Below are 17,509 nucleotides of genomic sequence, written 5' to 3'. Positions count from 1 at the left end.
TATATTATACCTCTTGAAAATGTCACACAGATATCAGATAATCTGTGGTTTGGATTAGTGTTTTTTCCCCCACTTTGAATTTCTGTCTGGAAAGTTTCTAATGACCTGTTTTCAAATTCCCTGATCCTCTCTTTGGCTGTATTCAGTCGTATGTGAGCCAGTCAAATACAATTTATTTCTGTTACCATGTCTTTTCTTTCTTTATTTTTACTGGCATATATTTACTGATCATGATAATGGGTTTCATATAGATATCTTCATAAAGGTATATCATGTACTTTGATCATATTCAGAAAGCATTATAAAATAGGTACAGACACAGTAAAACCTAATCACACATTATGAAATGGAAATAAAACAAAAATATTTGTGCACAAGTAAAGACTAAAAAAATTAAAAACTAAAATGACATACATGTAAAGTAAAAAAAAAAATTACAGTGTCAGTCAATATTTATTCCTTGTTTGGATGGTTGTTGGATTTCCCATTTGCTTAAGGAAAAAACTATAGTGATAAGAGAATGGCAGTGCCTCCAAATTAGAGAAGCCAAACAAAATTAGTTGGAATGCTATGTCTCAGAGGTGCTCAATCAATTTAATTGCTGAGTATCTGTCCAGGCTTCGAGATGGGGTTCAGCCCTCACTTAGAAGTTTACTGCATCTCAGTATAGTACTTGCTGCTCCAGATCTCCAAATTTCCCCCACCAACCATGTATAGCTGGATGGTCATGATTCCCCTGTGTAGATTTCAATGTCCAATGGCTGCAATGTGGCTATGTCTATGTGTTTCCTTCCTTCCTTCCTGCCTTTTTTTTTTTTTTTTTGTTTAGTTTGCTAGATATGCTCTTCTAACCAGTGCGTAGTTGCCACTCTGTATCACAATTGAGTCTGGTTCTCATGAATACTTTTACTTTGTCTTTTCTCACTCAGTATGTCTATTGCCTTTGTGTGTCCTTTGTCATTTGACATTCTTCTGGAAGAAACTGGATACGTTGTATCAGGCACTAGAAACTAATGTGAATAGGTAGTTATTATAAACATCTATGCTAGGTTGACTAGGAATTGTTCTATGTATAATATTTGCAGTGTCCATTGGCCATATTTCCTTAAGAATCTTTTTTTCTGTCTCTCCTCCTGATTTTAGACAATCCTAAAAACTCCTCAGTAGGAGCCCATATTTTACAGACTTATCAACTACAATCCATTGTAAAGAAACCACAGTCATTTTGATGTAGTAGTGAGGTGTCAGTGACAAAGGGGGAATATTATATAAACTGTGTTTAAAAATGTGATTCTCATAGACAAAGCAGGAAGGCTGGAGGGAGCTAGAGCAAAAGAATGTTCTTCCTCAGCCAGAGATGACTGGCAGCATCATTTCCCAAAGAAAGCAGGTGTTTGCTAGGGAGAAGAACATGGGCATATATTACAATGACAATTCATCTATGTCCTCTGGCAGAGCCACCAGGGGATCTGACAGATCTTCACCATGACATCTTGACATGTTTTGTATGATAGTCTCCCAGAAACTGCAACTGCAACTGCAATGATGAATTTGAAGAAGAATTTGTCAAAGCCATTTTCTAAAAGAAGCTTTATTCAAATTTGAATGGTTTGCATCAATCAAAAGACTTCTTCCTTTTGGTTTATTTTTGTTGTTGTTTTTGTTTCTATTTGAAGTCCTGTGTATTGAACCACATGCATGTTAGGCAAATGCTCTATCACTGAGCTACATTCCTTGCCCAAAAAATGTGATGCATTATAGAATTTTTACTTAGAAAAATAAGTCACTTAGCTTTATCATAAAACCGATATAGATAAAATTTGGATAATCTCACTTTCATCCTTTTATGTAAGTTGAAATCCCAAAGTATCTAAAAGAACTTAAAAAAATAAGTGAAGGGCTAAATAAACCATCTTCTAATGATATTCATTTAAATCACTTCTATGTCAATAAAATTAGAATATTCAAAGATGAAAACTGAAGATTTGTTCTTGTGACCTTTCATGATATTTGGACATCTGGCTTTTATAACAAGTAATCAATGTGCTAATTAGAGGTACATAATTTTGGTGAATGTCAAAACTGTCATCTGCATTTTCAATGTTATAGTTGTATCAGCTTAAAAGGAAGATATTTCATATCAGTTACATCATTGGAATGAGATTATATCAAGGTCTGTGCAATGGGGAAAGAAGAGATATTGCAATTCAAGGTATCAGTATGAATTCTACGGGGCTCCAAAGCTCATATAGAGGATCTAAGCCTTTCAATTGAAATCCCCATCTAGCCAATCAGGCATGATGAGGGTGCTGAGGTAGAATCACAACTTCTCAGAGAATCACCAGAACTCCTGTTGAGCCTTTTCTTAGGAACCTCTATTCTGTAGGTCCAGGCAGGGGCACTTAGAAGAACTCAGATCATGCTAGTAGAGACAATCTTTATTAGTGTTCCCATGTGTCCTTGGGCAGACATTCTTCCTCCTAGATACTATTTTCATGCAGTTTTTTGTTTTTTGTTTTTAAACAGCAAAAGCCTTACAAAATACAGAGAGTTACACTGTCTACTACAGAGGGCATATTTGGTTCTTAGCCAGGATAATGAAGATAAAGAACACTTGTCTACCATGTAGAGAGCTCTGAGGTTGATCCCTAGCACTACAGAATAGGTAATACTGATAAATATGAAGTAGGTAACCTTGCATTCTCCTTCTGGGATGGGTATCATAAGCACAGGATTTCTCAGCTGTGACCCAAGCCACCATGTGTGAAACAGTACGTTCACTACCTGAATCACCCCTGAGACCGAAGGACAAGTGGAAATTTGTACACAAACACTGTTTGTTTGCAATCATAACTACTTGGTGAATACATTATCAACAGTCTAATAATGCCTTGAGCATCTACTACCCCTTATAAAGACACGAGTGAATTTTTATAAGGATTCATTTTGATGTTAAACATGAAATAACAGAACATTCCATATCATCTTGGAAGTGCATAAGGAAATATACACCAATAAGTTTTCCTTGTAAACTCGTATACTGCCTTAGGACACCTTCATCTGGGCTCCCCAAATCTCTAACTTTCTAATTATAAGAGGGCAAATAAGTGAGATATCAACCACCTTTTACTCATGAGCAACATCCAATTCAACCCAGGCAACCCCTTTTCTAAGCTCTGCCACTTACTATGTAAGTTTGGTATAGTGGCCAAGGTTTCTTATTTTCCAGGTGTATCTTATAACACTTCTCAGTGGATTTCAGAAAACAAATAAAAATGAAGCACACAGCATGCTACCCAGTATAAAGAAGAATCTCAAACAATTACTTTCAATATTTCTGTTTGACCTCTTTGCTACTGATTGGGAATTATATACCCGAGGCTGAGAAATGGTATTCACTGCATTGGGAGCTAAAAATGAATGATGCAGGAGTCACTGAAGCTGTTACACCAACTTTGTTGCAGGATCTGATCTGTGGCTTGCAAAGCAACAGAAAAACAAAGGGCAGCCCAGAAACTGCTCAGCGTAGCAGATCTTTTCTACTTTTTTCACTGGTGGGGGTTACCAGGGAAGAAGGGGTCTATTTGGGCCAGCATTGGCTCATACCCTTAATGAAGATAGCCTTTTGCCCTCTGAAGCTGGGACACAGAACAAGTGCTCACCTTTGCTTTTCTCAGAGCTGCTATCCACCATGAATAAAAGAAAATTTACATCACCTACAATATCAGACTTCTTTTAAATGGTTCTACAAATGATAAGACATTTCGCCAGCTCTCCCCCAGAGCACTGGTCATCAACTGGAGCACTGGGAAGGTGTCTTGCTAGCTGTTCTCACATGCTACAAAGATAACACACAGAAATCCACATTGAAGGAGGCCACCATCTGTGAGGAACCAGTCTCTGGCTGCTTCTGTCCTAACTGCCAGTGCATACATTCCTGTGGTATGTCCTCAATGCTCAAGTCAGCCTTGTTCACAGAGGAGCATTCAGAAGTGGCATCTCTTTCAGTCATTTCTCATTACTTGGTAAACTCATTTGCTGCTCCAAGGATGCCCACTACCCAAGTCAAATTCCCATTGCCTGCTTAGGCTTCATGAAACTGCCGGTGTGCTGGGCAGAGAGAATGACCACAAATGACGAGTAGAAACCACTATGTAACTATCTGAGCACTTTCAGGAGTCGAGATGTACATGTGAGTTAGTTGAAATTTTCTTCCTTTTTGAATTATCCTTTTGGGAGAGCTCTTGTTGAAATATTTCTATTTTGAAAATGTCAACAAGAGTGAAATAGGGAGGACCTGTTCCCTCTGCCTAACTGGAAGGCTGATGCAGTGGGAGCTCTATTCAACAGACCTCCAGGCCGAAGAGATAGTTCTAAACCATCCAGACCAAGGATAAGGAGCCTCGTCCCCACCACAGAACATCATTCATTAACAGCATAAAACCGTGGCCATAAGACTTTAATTCAGCCTATGTAAGTCAAATTCTCTATGACCCAGAGGAAACAGGAGTCCCTTTTCTTTTAGTGAGGTCACTTTCTATTCATCGTCATTCTCTTTTTCCCCACATCCCTGATTTATCCTCAGGAGTGTCATAGCAGAAGCTGAATGGTTTCAATTTCTTCTATGCATCACACTCAGTCCTGGGAACTTCTGACATGGAAAGTGATTCCTATTCAACTGCTGCTCTGCAGGCAGACCCACCACAAGCATGCTGTTTTGGTCTGATGTTTATGTCTTTCTGAAACTCATGTTGAAGTCTAGAACACTGAGGTTATGGTCTTAGGAAGTATGGCCTTTGGGAAATGATTAGGCAATGACAAGAGCTATCATGTGGGATTAGTGGCTTTATAAAAGAGCTCCTGAGACATGCCTTGTTTGTTCACCAGGTGAGAACATGGCTGTGAGGAGGTGGTCTATGGTGAGCTAAACTGTAGCTCTAACCAGACCCTCTGTGTGCCAGCACCTTAGCCTTGGATGTCCTAGCTTCCAAGGCTCTAAGTACTAAATTTCTGAGGTTTATAAGCTATCCAACTGTGGCATTCTGTTGTAGCAACCCCAACAGACTTAAATAAAGGCCAAGATGATGAGGCTTTCATTTCCTTGGGTGTCAGTTGTATGTAACAGAAGGAGATCACCTCTGCCAATGCTACTACCAAAGAAGCTTCTGAGCTATTCATGAGAGGACTGGCTATTGTGAGGCACACTGTGAGCAGGCATTGACCTTCACAACCTCCCATTCCCCCTCAAACTGCCCTTCTCCAAATAAGAGCCACTGTGCTTGCTATTGCCTTTTAACACGGTCAGATTCTGATAAAGGAGAGGAACCACAACCTTCCTTGACAGGGTCCTGTACACAGCAATTTAAGGAACACGCAGAAGCCAGTTTGTGCTAAAACTCCCTCCTTATTTCCCTTCACGTGAGAAGAGAATCTCTATAAAAGTCAGTTGATTATTAATAGGCTCTGTGTCTATGATGCCTGGCCCAAGGTATAGCCATTATCAGATGTACCTCCAGAGGCTATAAGGTTTTGTTCCTTGGTTATTCTTTTGACTCATACCAGCTAATTCTGAGTTTATGGCATGTGGAAAAGAAAGGCTATGATTTTTCAGTAGAACTGTGCCATTGTTTCAACAACTATGCTTCTAAGTCTTATACTTTGCACTAACAAACAGAAGCTAATATACTTTACTCTTAGCACAGAACTGATCTCATGAGTTTATATTTGAACAAAGTCATCCAGGCTAACTAGTTGTGTATAAATTCAGATAGAATTCACATTTTCCACCAAAATTATACAACAGTAGCATTTTTTTTAAGGGAGTGAAAATTCTGCTTCACCTATTCCATGTTAGAAAGATCAACTGACATGGTTTTCACCCCTATATATTGGTTTAACTTTTTATCACAGAAGATCCCAATGCACTGAGGAAGTGCGTTAAACAATCTACCCTCATATGCTTATAAACCCATTTCACTGACAATAAACTGGGAGAGTTGTTCAAATTTCTCCTGGGAGTGTTTCTTTCCTCAGGGGCTCACTCACCCCCAGTTGCCTGGATGACTTTGGGTGGGGGGGACTGCGGTTGCTCCCCGAGCAAGAATCCTGGAACCCACAATCTATTTTCCTGCAAATTTCATAATTTATTTTTTGTTTACAGCTAAATAAAAATCCATAGTGTATATGTACTGCATCTGTATTGCTCTCTGATCAGTTCATTGGGCACAACAGGCATCTCGGCTTGATTCCATTTCCTAGCTGTTGTGAATAAGACAGCAGTAAAAATGGATGAGCAAGTCTCCCTCTAGCTGTGTATAGTCTTTAGAGCCTATGCTAATAAGTGATGTAGCTTGGTAATATAGTAAATATAGTTTTAGCTTTTTAGAAATCTCCACACTGATTTACAAATGACTGTATTAGTTTTCACTCTTATCAACATTAAATAAGAAAAGGTTTGTCTTTCCTCACACTCTTGCCAGGATTTTCTATCACTTGATATGTTTTGTTTTGAGGGGGAGGATGTGGGTGGGTTTCAAGGTAGGGTCTCGCTGTAGCCCAGGCTAACCTGTAATTCACTATGTAGTCTCAGGCTGGTCTTAGACTCACGGAGATCCTCCTACCTCTTCCTCCCAAATGTTGGGATTGAAGGTATGCACCACCATACCTGGTGTGAATTTTTTGATTCAGACCTGAGTGAGATATCTTAAAGCAGTTTAAATTTCCCTGATGTATAAAGATGTTGAACATTAAAAAGTATTTGTTGAGGCTAGAGAAAATGTTAATGGTTAAAGGTGCATGCTTGCAAAATCTGATGGCCTAGGTTTGATTCCCCAGTACCCAAATAAAGCCAGATAAACAAGTGGTGGAGTGTGTTGGCAGTTGCAAGAGGTTCTAGTAACCTTTCTCTCTCTCTCTTTTTCTCCATGCAAATAATTAAATAAAAATTTTAAAAAATTATTGGTTGGACATTTATGTTTCATCTTTTAAAACTTTGGTATGTTCCATGATCTGGTTTTTTGTTGGGTTGTTTGGATACATTTGCTTAGTTTCTGAGCTCCCTATATCTTCTAATATTCTATCTGTCATGTATATACCTGGTGAAGACTTTCTGGAGTTTTCTGAAGGAATCTTTATGCTGTATTACATGTAAAGTTATACCATCTGCAAGTACAAATAGTTTGATTTCTTCCTTTCCAATTTGTATTCCTTTTATTTCTTTCTCTCATCTTACTGCACAGTTAGGACATCAGGCATTATATTAAATAACAGTGGAGAAAGTGGATACCCTTTACCTGTTCTATATCTTAGGAATATTTTGAGGTCTTTCTCCATTTAGTATGATGTTGGCTACAAGATACATATAGCCTTTATTTGGCTGAGATATATTTCTTCTATACTTAGTGTCTCAAAAGGTTTTATCATAAAAGTATATGAGGTTTTGTTTAATTCACTTTTTGTATCTATTGAGATTATCATGTAATTTCTGTCCCTGAGTCTTTGTATGTGATGTATTATTTTTACTGATATGTTGAACTTCTTGCATATAAGAAAGAAAGACAACTTGATTGAGGAGGATGATATTTTTGAAATATGCTGGCATTCAGTTTGTAAGAATTTAGCTGAGACATTTTGCATCTGTATTCATCAGGGTATTGGTCCGTGGTTTTCCCTTTTTGTTGTGTCTGTAGTTGGTTTTGCTACTATTGTGATTTTTGCTTCTTAGGTGCAGCAGGGAAACATGCATTCATTTATATTTTATGAACTAATTCAAGAAGCAGTGGTTTCAGTTCTTTAAAGTTCTAATAAAATTCTTCAGTGGACATGGTTGGAGATATATATATTATTTTAGCTAAGAGATGTTTTTCAATTACACTTTAATCTTGTTACTTGATATCTACCCATTTAAATTATTATCTCATATTGGTTTAATTTTGGTAGTTCATATGCATGGAGAAACACATTCATTCCTTTTGGATTTTTCAATTTGGTGGAAAATAGGCTTTTGAAGTAGATAGTTACGATTCTCTGAATTTTTTGGTATCTGCTGTAATGTTTCCTTTTTAATATCTATTCTTGATGATTAGTGGCTTCTTTCACTTTCTTTTGGTTAATTTAGTTAAGTTTTTATCTTGAAAGAACCAACTTTTTAAAAATTAGTTTTGTATTCAGCAAATACAGGCAGTTTGGTACCATTATTAGGCTCATCCGTGGCCTACCCCCTCCCATTGGTCCCTCCTTGTTGAGGTATATGGGCCATGCATTGTGGAGTTAGCCCACAGTTATTGGTACAATAAATATCTCTGCATATCATGACCCAACATGTGGCTCTGACATTCTTTCCACCCCCTCTTCCACAAAATTTCCCTGAGCCATGTTGGTTTCATTTTTGGTCTGCTTCAGTGATGAGGTGTTGGGGACCTCTGGGGAAGAATCAACTTTTGAGGGCTGGAAAGAAGGCTTAGAGGAGAAGGCACTTACTTGGAAAGCCTGCTAGACGAGATTCAATTACCCAGCCACCCAGATAATACCAGAAAGACATTGCTTTACAGTGACAAGAGATTCTTTTGCTTGTTGCACAACACATACACACGCACGCACTTGCAGCACACACACACACACAAATAGCAAATCTTTGTTTCATCAATTCTTTGGCTTGTTTTTGTTACAATTTTATTTACTTCAACTGATCTTGATTATTCCTTTCTACTTGTTACCTTTGAGTTTGGTTTGTTCTTATTTTTCGAAAGCTTTTACTGTATCACTTAGTTACTTAATTGAGATTTTTTAGTTTTTGTACTATGTAGGCGCTTAAAGTATCATGTTCTCTCCTTAAGACTGCTTTTATTGTGTCTCATAGGCCTTGATATGTTGTGTTTTCACTTTCATTCAATCCCAGGAACCTTTTGATTTTTTTCCTTGATTTCTTCAATGACAAATTTATTGTTAAATACTGTGTTTTTTAATCTTCAGGAGTTTGTGTATTTTACACATTTCTTTTCTTGTTAACTTCTAGCTGGATTGCATTGTGGTGAGACAAAATACAATGAGTTATTTCAAATTTCCTAAATTTGTTGGCACATGATTTGTGTCCTAATATGTAATCTATTTTAGAGAAATTTCTGTAGGTGTTAGGAAATGATGGATATTCTGTGATATTTGGATTGCATGTTCTGCAAATGTCTGCTAAGTCCATTTGAGTTTATAGTGTCATTTAACTTCATTGGTGATCTGCTTATGGTTTGACCAGATGAGCTGTGTTTTGGTAATAGTGAGGCATTGAAGTCACCAAGACAAAAATATTCATCACATATTAGGGCAGAACCATTAAAATAATAGTCAGGTATTGAAATGCCACACTTGCCAACCCAAACTACTATATCCAGCAAAATCACTTCTTATAATAAATGGCAAAAAAATGTGATAAAAGAAGACTAAAAGGAATTTATGTGCACTAAGTTAGCTTTATAGAAGATACTGGACAGAATACTTCACATTGAAGAAAAGGATAAGTATATTAAAGATGCAACAGGAGAAAAAAAAATTTATAATCCATGCTAGAGCAGTTGCTAAGTAAATTAAAACCAAGAAAACACCACAAAATCATCAACATGATAGTGATTAACTCATATATTTCATTAATAACTCTGAATATTAATGGTCTCAACTTTCATATCAAAACACATTCTGGGCTGGAGAGACTGCTTAGCAGTTAAAGCACTTGTTTATTAAGTCTTAGAACCCAGGTTTGAGTCCCTAGTATGATGTAAGCCAGATGCATAAGGTGGCACATGTGTCTGGAGTTCATCTGCAGTGGCTAGAGGTGCTGGCACACCAGTTCTCATTCTCTGTGCCTCTCTCTTTTCTCTATCTCTGTGCTTACAAGTAAACAAATGAATAAATATTTTAAAATATTTTTTAAAAAGACACATTCTAACAGGCTAGAACAGAAAATAGGATGCATTCTTTTGTATTCCTCAAGAAATTCACATTACAATCAAAGACATGCACTACCTTAGCATAAAAGAATAGACTGAAAAAGATATTTCATGTAAATGGAATCAGGATACAGGCATAATTCTAATTCCTGATGAATTAAATTTCAAATCAAAATTAATCAGAAGAAATAAAGATAGTAATTTCTTACTTATCAAGGGAATAATACACCAAGAAGACACTACAATTACAAAAATATATACACTAAAAATAGAGATGTCTAATTTTTATAAAATAAATTCTAGTAGATAAATTCCAACAAAGTAATAGTGGATAGTATTCTACTCTCATCTTTAGGCATATCATCTAGACAAAACAAAACAAAACAAAACAAAACAAAACAAAACAAAACAAAACAAAACAAAACACTGGAGTTCAATGACACTATAGATCAATGGACCTAACAGATATTTATAGAACTATAGAACTTACTATTAGCACTACAGAATACCAATTCTCAGCAGCCAGTAGAACTTTCTCTAAAACAGGTCACATATTAGGACACAAAGTAAATTTCAACAAATTTAGGAAAGCTGAAATAACTCTTTGTATTTTATCAGACCACAATGCAATAAACCTAGAAATTATCAGGAAAAACTACAACTAGCAGAAATAAAACAATACAACCAAATCAAGAAAACAATCAAAATTTGTCACAACTAAATGAAAATTAGAACACAACTTATAACAACCCATGGGCCATAAGGAAGACACTCCTAAGAAGAAATTTTCTAGCTCTCAAGTGCTTGTATTACAAAAACATAGAGTTCTCAAATAACTTAGTGATATACCTGGAGACCTTGGATGAGCAAGAATAAGACAAACCCAAAAACATTAGTCAAAATGCAATAATTAAGATCAGTGCCTATATCAAATGAGGTAGGAAAAACACAACCAATGCAAACAAGGGATGAAACAAAGTATTTGTTCTTTAAAAGACAAACCAGATTAAGAAAACAGCCAAATCACCAAAAGAAAGGACCCAAAACAAACCATAAGATTAAAGATGAAAAGGAAATTACACTGCTTATCAGTAAAATTGAGAAAATTATAAGGACATACTTCAAAAACTTATGTTCTGACAAATTGAAAAATCTTAAAGAAATGGAAGAATTTCTAGATTAATATCACCTAACCAAATGAAACTGAGGTGAGACAAATAATTTAAGTGAGTCCACAACAGGCAATGAGATTGAGTGGTAATAAAATAAAAAAAAATCTCCTGATCCAAATGAATCCACGTCCAGACAGATTTACTACAGAATTCTATCAGACCTTTAATGAAGAGCTGAAACCACTGCTTTTCAGATTTTTCAGCAAAGTAGAAAAGGAAGGAAAGCTCCCTAATTCTTACAAAGTCAGCATTACACCAATAGCAAAACCAGATAGAGCAACAACACAGTACTGTATCTGATGTTCTAACTTCTCAGATCCTAACTTCCAATTTTCAAATTTACATGCAATCTGGAGTAAGAGCCAGTAGATGCCAGAATATAAGGAAGGAGATCTTATGGGAGGGGCAGGCTGGTAGGGCTTAAGGTGAGGGCATAGTAGTCGTGAAGTTTCGTAAGCAGAGGAGTGAAATACTGGCAGAGGAAAATAAAAAAGGGGTTAAGGGAAGGGAATGGAGGGGAGAAGAGATAAGGGGAAGAGTTATTTAAAACTAAAGAAGTTGTAAAACAAAAAGCCATTGGATATTCTACTTATTTTTTACCTAATGTTAAAATGCAATTAAAATTCAGAGAGGACATACACACATATGAGAGAGAGAGAAAGAGGAATTGTGATTGAGTGAAAACTTTAAGTAGAGGTGAACAGAGCTACTTTCTAAAATTATAGGTTGTTTCAGAAAAGTCTCCATGCCAGGGGTGAGAAACCTTCCAGTGAGTTGTTGGTCAGACACTCCCAAGATCCTCAAAATAAGACAGGTGATTGCCAAGGTTCTTGGTTGCCCACCAGAACTAGATTCAAAACTAGTTGGTAAGACCTTATTGATGAAAATACCACATGTGTCTGTTGAGGGACACTGAATATCCAACTATAACAGAGCTGACAAACTCAGTGTGGGCAGGTGATATACAGGTTGATAGGATAAAAGTCATTAACAGTCTTACTCATCAGTGAGCCCACCCTGTTTTCTACATAAAAGACCACCCAAGTAAGGTGTACCTACTGGTCCAATAGTGTCAAGATTGTTATGTGGGTAGCCAACTGTTCTTATGCTTGGATCTAAGGCCCACTCCAGGGGAGGGAATTGATATCTGGTACTCAAAACCTAATCAAAACACTGTTGCTGAAAAGATCATAGATCATATCTTGGGAAGTTGCTAAGTTCTTTGATTAAACACATATGATGAACCTCATCAACTTTCCCCCTAAAATTTTATATTGTATTTATGCCCATAGGTTGGTGCTAGAAAATTCTTACTGTTGGCAAGATAAACATTTTTTTTTTGCAAAATGTGGTGGATAATTGGGTAACACAAAAACTCACAAAAGGGATGAGTAAGTGGCTGTTAAGTGCTCAGAACTAAATGAAATATCCCTATCACTCTCCCCAAGTCTCAAGGAATATTGCAAAGTAGGAGGAGAATATAATGTAAGAATATAATGAGAATGTGAGACTGAGTACTTTGGAACACTACCCTCTAGACATGAAGTGAATATTACATTTCATGACCTCATAAAAGTGTCTGCTGTCAGGCTACAGAGGTGGCTTAGTGGTTGACATGCTTACCTGTGAAGCCAAAAGACCCATGTTTGACTCCTCAGTACCCACATAAGCCAGATGCACAAGGTGGTGCCTGTGTATGGAGTTCATTTGCAGTGGCTAGAGGCCCAGGTACTTCCATTCTTTTTTTTTTTTAATATTTTTTTTGTCATTTTTATTTCTTTATTTGAGAGTGACAGAGAGAGAGGGAGAGAAAGAGACAGATAGAAAGGGAATGGGCGCGCCAGGGCTTCCAGCCACTGCAAACGAACTCCAGATGCGTGCGCCCCCTTGTGCATCTGGCTAACGTGGGTCCTGGGGAATCGAGCCTCGAACCAGGGTCCTTAGGCTTCACAGGCAAGCGCTTAACTGCTAAACCATCTCTCCAACCCTCCATTCTCTTTTTATCTTCTTCTTTCTCTCTCATATTTGATTCCCCAGTATCCACATAAAGCCAGATGCATAAGGTGGCACATGAGTCTGGAGGTCCTGGCATGCTCATTTTCTCTATCTGCTTTTCTCCTCTCCCAAAATAAGTAACCTAATCCTTTTTTTTAAAAAGTGTCTGCTGTCATTACCTCCACTGAACTGCATAATATAGGGCCAATGAATATTTTTGTAATGGAATATGTAAAAAAGTAACTTCAAGATAGAAAGAAACATCAAAATAGGAGAGGGACTTGTTGAAAAGAAGAAAGTGATCAGTGGAGGGGAAGGAAGCTAGTGTGAAAGGATTATGACTGAATTACATTATGTTTATGTATAAAAACCACCAATCCAAAAGCTTTGAAAATACTTTTATTTATTTATTTATGAAAGGGAGATAAAGAGGGTATATGTTCCAGGGCTTCTTGCCACTGCAAATGAATGCCAGATGCTTCCATCACTTTGTGCATTTGGCCTTACGTAGGTACTGAAGAAGTGAACCTGGGTCAACATGCTTTACAAGCAAGTATCTTTAACTGCAGTGTCATCTCCTTAGGCCCCAATACAAGAGTTTTTTTTTTTATATAAAAATCAATTCCACTTTTGCTGTCTATAAATGATATCCAATATAAAAATTTAAATATTACCATTTATGGTATTATCAACTAGAAATGTAAAAAACATAGGGATACTACAGATAAAATAGGTGCAGGGCTTAATATTTGAAGTCAAAATCTATTGGTGTAATTTAAAAGAAGGTACAGCAGCTCTTCTCAGTTTGTTGTTATGGGGACATTTGGCAGTGTGTGGGAATACCTTAGGTTGCCACACCCAAGATAAAGAGGTAAGGAGTGGATATGCTACTGGTTGGTATCTCATGTGTAGAAGCCAGGGATACTGCTTACCGTACTGTGACACAAAGAGCAGCTGTCCACAGCAGAGAACTGGTCTCATATGCCAGTATACCATTGAGAAACTCTAGCCTGATGAAGTATTGTCATTGTGTGAGGAGACTGAACATGGTTAGGATGACAGCTCTGTACATTTTGATAAAGTGCCAGTGATATTTCCAGAAGGATTTGTTTGCTTAATACATATTAATAAGATGATTCTAAAATTCTTATGAAATGCAAAGGCCCCAAAGCAAAAAAGAACTTGAAAGAGAATGACAAGTGGGATAACCTAATGCCATGAGAAGTATGTTATATGAAATTACAGTCATCCAGACAGAGTATTACCATTAGATTGGCTAAGTGTGGGGCTGACACCAAAAAGAAATCAAATGGACCAGAGTAAAGATGCAGGCCCACACATGTGGATTCCTCATTCTCAGTAAAGATGCAAATACAGTTCAGTGAAGAAAGGAGAGCTTTTCTTTCAACAAATGGTGCCAGACCAATTGAATATGTACATGTAGAAAATGAGTTCCATTGATCTCAGGCTATGTGCAAATGTTAACTCAATTAACATAAATCTAAATGTGATATTAAAACCTAGAAAACTGCTGGCCGTGGTGGCACACACCTTTAATCTCAGATCTCGAGAGGCAGAGGTAGGAGGATCACCATGAGTGCAAGGCCACCATGAGACTACAGAATGAATTCCAGGTCAGCCTGAGCTAGGATGAGACCCTACCTCAAAAAACAAAAACAAAAGCCAATAAAAAAAAAATGATAAAACTTCTAGAAAAAGACATAAAAAATATTTTTGTGTGTTGTCTAATCAAATGTTTCTTAGGTGCATTTTAAAATTTGTGAGTCATAAGGAAAAAAATAAAATTGAAATTAAAGAATGTTAAGAGGATAAAATTAAAAATCATGAGGTTGGCTGGGTGTAGAGCATATATCTGTAAAGGATTTGTATTCTATATATAAAGAACTTTAAAAACATAATTAGAATATAAACCAATTAAAATTGAAAATTTAAATATACCTTTTATGTATGAGGTCAAAGATATGGCAAGTAAGTGCAAGGAAAGATGAGCATCATTAGCTAAAAATGAAATTGAAAGTTAAAACCAAGAGGGATTCCCAGTATATGCCATTTAGAATAGCTATAACTAAAAGGACTTACCAGTCTTAAAAAGAATATGGATTTAAATTTTTTTAAAAAAATGTATTTATTTGAGAGTGATAGACAGAGAGAAAGAGGCAGAGAGACAGAGAAAATGGGCGCACCATGGCCTCCAGCCACTGCAAACCAAGTCCAGATGCATGTGTCCCATTGTGCATCTGGCTAACGTGGGTCCTGGGGAACAGAGCCTTGAACCAGGGTCCTTAGGCTTCACAAGCAAGTGCTTAACTGCTAAACCATCTCACCAGCTCCTATGGATTTTTTTTTATACAGAACAGTTAAAATGGATAATGCCAAAAACACTATGGGAAAATAAGTAGGTGTTTCATAAACAGCTAAACATACACTACCATGTGATCTATTCCCTTAGGTATTGACCAAAGAAGAATGAATGCATAGGCATATGTGAAGGCTGGTATGTTATGTTCATAGTTAATTTTCAGGTAAGAGTCTGTGGTGGTTGAATCAGATGTCCCCTATAAACTCATATGTTTTGACTGCCTGATTTCCAGCTAGTGGCAATTTGGGAGGTAGAGCCTTGCTAGAGGAACTGTTAGAGGATAGTATAGCTAGCTCCCCATTGCCAGAGTCCAACTACCTCTTTTTCTGTTATTTTCCATCTGTTGTAGCAAGGTGGTGATGCCACGTCTCGGCTGTATCATCTATTCCCTGCTATGGTGAAGCTTGCCCTTGAGACTGTAAGTGACAATAAGCCTTTCCCTCCTCCCATCAGCTATTTTTGGTCTGGTGTACTAAGAAACATAAAAGTAACTACAGCAGAGTCAGTCATTTGCAGTGGCAAGAGGCCCTGGGACATACACCCTCTCTCTCTCCCTTTCATAAATCCCTTCAAATAGGCCTTGGATGAACCAGTCTACTCATAAATGAGTAAAATACCCCAAGCTTCGCTTAGTTTTGCTTTAAATGGTATTTGTATATTTTAACAACTTTAAGTCATTAATTGGTTTTCCAGTTTCAACTTCTGGGTAAAATCCTGTAGGATCAAGCACAGCTGCGGTATGGAAGCTTTTGCTTGTCTTGTAGAGGAGCTATAGACAACCTTTCCTCATGGGCAATCACCTGCTGACACTTTCTAAGCCATACTATAGGATTTGTTTTGTCTTTTTCTCTTCTTCTACAATTGTTATATGTTAATGGCGGCACTAAACTTTTGGCTGGACTTACAAGGTATAGCTAAGTGATGGTTTATTCATTAGTTTTGACCTTCAGGCCAAAAACTGAGAAAACAAACAAACAAAAAAAAAAAAAAAACCCAACATACTGGCATTCTGAGACTACAGGCCACATATAGATATTTTCAAAACTTATTTTATAAAGTTACAATTTTAGCTAACAGAAAATGGGAGGTGGAAAAGGAGAAAGAGAAACATATGGAAGGATGTGTTCATCTCTTTAAAAAAAAAGGGAGTGATGCGTATTACATCACTATTCAAAGTAGACAAGATATGGACTCAACCTAGGTGCCCATAAATAAATGGATGGGTAAAGAATGTATGCTCTAGGACTGGAAGGATGGCTTAGCAGTTAAAGTTTTTGCCTGCTAAGCCAAAGAACCCAGGTTTGGTTCCCCAGGACCCATGTAAGCCACATGCACAAGGGGGCGCAAGCATCTGGAGTCCATTTGCAGTGGCTAGAGGCCCTAGCGTGCCCAACTCTCTCTCTTTGTCAAACAAATAAATAAAGAAAATATTAAGAACAAAAAAGAATGTGTGCTCTAATACACAGTGGCACACTCATCCAAATGAAGACTAAAGTCCTGTCATTTGCCGAACAATGAATGGAACAGGAGACATTCTGTTAAATGAAGTAAGCCAGACCCAGGATGGCAAATATATATTTCATCTCACAAGAGGAACTTAAAAGAGTTGCTTGAAAAGTAGATGAAAGCAAAATACTGATTACTAATGGCTAGGTAGGGTGGCGAAAGACAGATGGCAAGAGGTTGGGTAACACATACAAAAACACAAGTTCCAGTGCTGGGCAACACCGTGGGTGACTCTATTTCATAGTGATCTATCATGTACTTCGTAAAGCATGAGGGCAGAGGAGCTGGGAGGGCCAAAACATAAAGATGAGGAGATGAAAATGATAAAGCCTTCATTTGATCAACCTACATTGTATACATGTATTGAAATATAGCATTATGAAAAAAAAGAAATATAGCATTATGCTTCACAAATACATATAATTTTTAAATGTTAATTAAAAACAAAATTAAACATGATCAACAACAACAACAAACAAACCAGTAAGTCAGGAGACAGGTACCTAAACCTATAGAACTTA

Source organism: Jaculus jaculus, chromosome 3 (genome assembly GCF_020740685.1).
Source record: "Jaculus jaculus isolate mJacJac1 chromosome 3, mJacJac1.mat.Y.cur, whole genome shotgun sequence".
NCBI lineage: Eukaryota > Metazoa > Chordata > Mammalia > Rodentia > Dipodidae > Jaculus > Jaculus jaculus.
This window is presented reverse-complemented; position numbering follows the sequence as displayed.